The sequence below is a fragment of the Brienomyrus brachyistius genome, chromosome 8 (genome assembly GCF_023856365.1).
Source record: "Brienomyrus brachyistius isolate T26 chromosome 8, BBRACH_0.4, whole genome shotgun sequence".
NCBI lineage: Eukaryota > Metazoa > Chordata > Actinopteri > Osteoglossiformes > Mormyridae > Brienomyrus > Brienomyrus brachyistius.
Window position 1 is genome coordinate 20,433,670 of NC_064540.1, and position 5,934 is coordinate 20,439,603.

General features: G+C 44.2%; 1 long non-coding RNA gene across 1 annotated transcript; it reads right to left on the bottom strand.

The window, feature by feature from the left end:
• Nucleotides 1-2,095: 2,095 nt before the first annotated feature.
• LOC125748143 (uncharacterized) lies at nucleotides 2,096-5,129 on the bottom strand. Its single transcript, XR_007399476.1, has 2 exons — nucleotides 3,483-5,129; nucleotides 2,096-2,609 (listed from the first exon to the last, which is right to left on the bottom strand). It is a non-coding gene; the product is annotated as an uncharacterized LOC125748143 (long non-coding RNA).
• Between the last annotated feature and the right edge of the window lie 805 nt (nucleotides 5,130-5,934).

Consider the following 5,934-nt stretch of genomic DNA (forward strand, 5'->3'; position numbering starts at 1 on the left):
CAGACTGGGAACAGCTCAATGAATGTGTGATAGACTTTGATCTCGTTCCATCAGCCCCCCCCCAGCGTATTTAAATGTTTTCGGGAGCCTTGCAGCATCCTCAGCTGCTGGGTTGTAATAGGTCCAGATGTGGGGGAGAACAGGTCAGTCCAAATGGGGTCTAAATTTATCATTCTTTTTATTTGCTGAGGTTCTTCACTTTGGTACTTGGTCAGTGTCACTGATCATCAGTCTTATAATCAAAAGATCATGCGGAGATGGCAGATGAAAGCCAAACCTTTGGCCAGTAGGTGGTGTAGTGGTTTAAGTATGAAACTTATCTGAAAAGCTGCAGTTCAAAGTCTGAGGAGGAGCTTTGCTGTTATTTTCCTGAGAAAGAAAGCAAAAATATATACAGATGTAAACACTGGTGGATCGTGAGAAGCCACAGTTTTGTCTATTTGGTCTGCAGGTTTCTCTACAATACTGTACTTAGCAAACACATCATACAATGGTAAGAGGATCCGGGAGAGTCCTGAGTGTCCCACATTACCAAAGAGGGATCTTCCTTGGCCGGGCTGCGAATCTGGACCGTGTTGGTAGGCCATACATTCTTGTCAGCCCCCTCACCTGTGCTTCCTAGTGTAGAGTTACGTCTTTCCACAGTGTAATTCAACACCAGACAGGAGGGTCTGCTATTTTCATTGTCAGCAAAAATTCCACCTAGAGGGGAGTAGGGGCCAAGGACTGTGTTTATGGGATGGAATTCAACAAGGCAGCTGAGGAAAAAGGGTTATTTTCTGTTTCTTGACATTTGGACTTACAAGCTATCACCCCCCTCCCCCACCAACACACGCTGGCACACACACAAATCTTTGTGGGGACCGTCCACTCATTTATACGGACAAAACCCTAACTGTCTGTGACAACCTTTACCCCCACCCAGGCCTAACCTTAACCATAAGGAGTCAAACAAAACACAAGACATTTTTATTTCCCCACAAGGTCAAAATAACAGGTTTTTATTATATTGTCCCCATAATGTAATATATATACACACACACAAACACACACACGCACGCACACACACACACACACACACACACACACACACACACACACACACACACACACACACACACACACACACACACACACACACATACCCTGGACAGAATGTCGTGGGCACATAAACATACGGCACTCACAGAAAGTCTTGGGACATTTGCTTAATTCAGTAAAAATATTGCAAATTTACTGGTTTTATAACAAAAATCATTACTTCATTGATTTGTTTACTAATTGTTTATTGTTTATAGATCACTATAAACAATCAGCAGTTTTCAATATGCTTCATTTTAACTAGTAATAAATTGAAACCAAAATTATAGTTCTAAAACAGCTGTTCTTAGTTAATTGATAACTATGACAACCTTAACCCCCACCCAGCCCTAACCATAACCATAAGTAACCAAACAAAATACACGAGTTTTTGCATTTTTTTAGTAATTTCATTGCACAGATTTTTATAAAAAAGAGTTTTCCCATATGGGGGGACCAGAAAATTGGTCCCCATAAGGTAAAAAAAGGAATTCATCACGTTGTGGGGACATTTGGTCCCCACCAGGTAAGCTATACCTGGAGCACACTTGGATTTGCTTCATCCATCTTATTTTAAATAAAATGAATGTAAAGGTAAATGTAAAGTATGGGTTGGATGATGGGTAGCTACTAGTCAGTTTGGTGATCTGGTCAGACTGGTCATTAATTGTGGGATCATGCTAATTACCATGCTTAAAGGTACAGCAGCAGAATTCATTCCATGGCCTGTATAAGGTTTCTGCAAATACACTGGTTGTACATGTTCTGCTGTTTTCCATTATAAAGTAACAGTAGACCCATAACACATTCAGAATTCATGAGTGGGCTGTTTTGCTGCTGTAACTGTGTCTGGAAATAAGGTGATACACAGTGAGTGTGAAAGTGGAGATAAGGTCGTACACTTACAGACCAAAGCTTATCTGGGTTCAGTCACATTAATGCGCTGATGGGTTAGGGCACAAGGAAAGGCAAATTTAGCAGGGACACCTGAATTAAGAGGCACTCTCTGGGCTGGTTTGTGTTTTTAATTCAAAGGGCATGGTTTATTATAATCCATTGGTAATCACAGTCAGATTGAATTACAGCCGGACAATTTCCATGGAAATTTTCCCTTCTTTAGATAGATAGATAGATAGATAGATAGATAGATAGATAGATAGATAGATAGATAGATAGATAGATAGATAGATAGATAGATAGATAGATAGATAGATAGATAGATCATTTAACATCACTACTTAAAGTAATGGCTGTGATGATGGTTCATCGTACTTTGAACCAATCAGTCCTGCTGCCATATTTTTTTATTAATCAGGAGTGACTTTGGTTTATTCTAAGTTTCCGGCTCAGTCCTGCTGTTCATCGCGGTAAGATCCATGTTTCTTACTCTTCACACCACTGAAATCTGATTGGGTAGAAGTAACAGACTCCGGTGGAATGAAGGATAGAACACATGGACAGGTTTCGTCACAGGACGGCTCCTCCTGCTGTCACTGCAGCATCTCCTGACCCGGGGCAGAGTGGGAGATCTTGGGAATCGAAAAAGAACAAAACACGGATTCATAAGGCTTCATATCGCTCACGGTACGGCAGGATCACACATTCTATTCTTTTTCGTTTGCTGTTCCTCGGCAGCGAGCCCTTGTATGTAACGGTGACCCATGTCCCCACACACAGGGAAAAGCAGCCCCATGGAGAGCATGCGCAGATGGAGGACCACGCCCGCCCCATGTGCTCATCAGAATGGGCCTTTGCTGTATGTGCCGCAATGTGTTGACGACTGCAGACGTGCAAAGACAGCACCGGCGTGTCCCTAAGCGAGATCAAACCTGTTGCCACTCCTCTTAGTCCTGCCCTCCTATCCACCCCTCCCCCGAAGGTGCCTCCTGGCCTTGTCAGTGGCCCCCACCCTGCTAGACAAGTATAGACTGGAAGCACGAGCCCCCCCCCCAGGCTCTCACCCCCCACCCCCCCCCCCCCACAAAATCTCAAGCGATTCCCTTCCCTGTTTGGTCTTTGTCCACCTGAAATGCACCCTCATTAAAAAACAGGTGCGTTTATTAGTATTGCTTACTGCTATAAAAAAAATTTAAATTTCCCAATCGTTTTCAGAAATTTCAATAGTGACACTGTATTGTTTATTCGTTTGCGGGTGGAGTTTTGTCTGCTGCCATCACTTGGAGTTTGAACACTGATTGTTTGAACATTTTTCCTTCAAACGACTGGTGAAATTAATACTAATACATGAACTACATATATAAGCTTCTCACTTACATGAGCTAAAAAAATTAAATAGCTAATTATATCGTAAAATCTGGTCAAATTGCAGCCCTTTAAGCATGATTTTGAGCTGGGCTCGTCCTCATTCGTCAGCTGCACTCACCTTATGCTTGACTACTCACCTTTTTGTTTGCCGTGGAGTTGCAGCAGCCCGGTAAAATCACTAGAAGTCCTTAAATGCGGATCACTGAAAACTCTCATGTGAGAAAAACTTCTACAGGGAGAAAAACAGAAACAAAAAAAACACCAAAACAAAACAAAACAAAACTTTCATTTACTAGAAAAACAACAAAATAAGAAAACTACTTGTTTCAAATATTTGGGAGAGCTGCAGCCGCTGCAAGAACATGGACAAATCCCTCAGGAGTTCCTCTCAGCTGTCTACCTTCTCGACCCAGGTAATGGCATTTTAGCTATCAGCAAGGACCAATAGTTTTGCAGCACCTGGAGGAGGCCCCGCCCCTTTCACGATCCTAAGGTGGGCTGAAGCCGTTTTAAGTGACCTTGCCTTTCAGCCCTAAACTTAAGAGCACGTAAGCCTGGCTGATGAATTCCCTTACAAGGTAACTGAACGCGAAAGGCGTCACATTGCTGTGGCGATGCAGTGGAAACGTCGCAAGAACTTTGCATCTCACTTCCTCAAAGAGAACGTCCCACGGTGACACCCATTCACACACACCATTCGTTATTTATTTGTGAATCTACTGCTTAGATTCACATTCAATCACTAGAAAACCTGAGTCCTTCTATTCATCACGGTTAGTTGTTGCAGTGTTACAGTTGCCATTGTTAGCGACGGTAAAAAGAGTAACACGACAACTTAGACAGCTCTAAGAGTTTCCTATCCCATATTATGCTGTTCTGTACATTTGCATCACGCTGCCCTGAACTCTGTGGTGTAGATCTGGGCCGTGGATGGTGATGTCACAGTTCAGTTTTCCCTCTTTTTTTGGGAGTGGTGGGTAATATCAGTTCCGTCTAGATCTGTTTCGTGTCAGTCGTCAAACTATGCCCAGTTTATTTATCGCAGAATTTGCTAGGTTTACTGGATTATTGTAAACTATTGCTTTTTGACCAGTTAAAACAATTTTCGAAGCCTTTGGCAAATACATATATTTTTGTCTAGCAGGCTGCAGCAGAAAGCAAACTGCACTTAATAAGCACACTATGACCTGCCTGTGACACCTTGGGACCAGTCTGCAGCATCAGATACATTTACATTCCCTCTCCCTGTGGGAGCTCTGACAGGTCAGGTTTTGAAGGGCCTCAGTTATGGCCGTTACTCCTGTTTTTTTGTCTTCCTTTTCAGTGCTGTGGCTTGGCGCTTTGTGAGGTGTTAACAAGCACACCACGTTCGAGGTCCACAGCGCAGCGTGCTGATTAGGTCCCCCGCAAGCTCACCGTTACGCTGGCTTCAGTCAGGATGGGCCATTTGACGATTACAGTGCCGACCGCAGTAATTATCTTCTCTGTGGAATCTGTGGGGTTTCTTTCCTCTCTGCAGAATCTTGACTTTGTCAGTCAAAACTCCTTGTGTGACTTGGTTTTTTTCCCCCTTTCTTTCATACCACCTTTAGAATCCTTAAAATGTTCGTTTGGAATTTGCTGACAGACGTTGTGCCGGAGAAAAGGCTCCTGTCATCTGTTCTGAGAGTCAAACGGTGTTGCCGTAGGTCATTGTCCTAGCGTGTCGGCGACTCCTAGGAAAAGCAATTTCGCCCCAGGCATCTGGGGAAAATCTGCAATGTGTGTGTGTGTGTGTGTGTGTGTGTGTGTGATGAGGCATAATTGCTCAACACTGCCATTACATGGTCCCAGCATGCCTTTGAGTATGTCACCAAAGGTTCTCACGTATAGTGAGTGGGGCTGCCGCATGAGACAAGGCTGTCAAATAAGGGTGGGAGGAAGAGGAAGAGGTCATGGCAACACATGAAGGTCCAGCTGAAACCGGCCTTCCATTAGTGTCACAAGAAGCAGCTCCATGGCAGAAAACTCATTTTTACATTTTTTTTCCAGTCCTGCTAGCTGCTAGTAACCCACTGGCCAAGATCAGTATTGAGATCCGATTTGAATTTTGTTCCAAAGCAAGAGGAGCGGCCTCATAAACACCCCACCTCCCCTAGGGGGGGACTGGGGGGGGGGGGGTGCCTGTCCAGGCACGCTGGGGGCTGGAATGCATTCGCTAACTGGGAAAACACTACTGACTACTCCCAGGAAGAAGCTGAGCTCAGTCTCGAGCTTGCACGGTTTGTGGAGAACAGTATTTTCTCTACCTATTTTGCTTCTCACCTATGAGTCAAAGGGTAAACCCTTCTTTCTCCAGGAAAGTTGATGAGGGCACCAAGCATTCAGATGTTTTCTGATGCAGAGAGCATTTAACTGCCCAGCACTGAGCCATAAACGGGGATTGATCTTTGGAATGAAGCCGTCCACCCAGCAGTCTGTCGTCCACGTGCTTGTCCTGACTAGGGTGGCAGGGGTTGCAAGCAGCCTGTCCCACACAGCTAATTCCTTAAATTAGGCAGCGGTAGACCCTGGAATTCGATCCCAGTCATCTTTGAATGAACAATATTC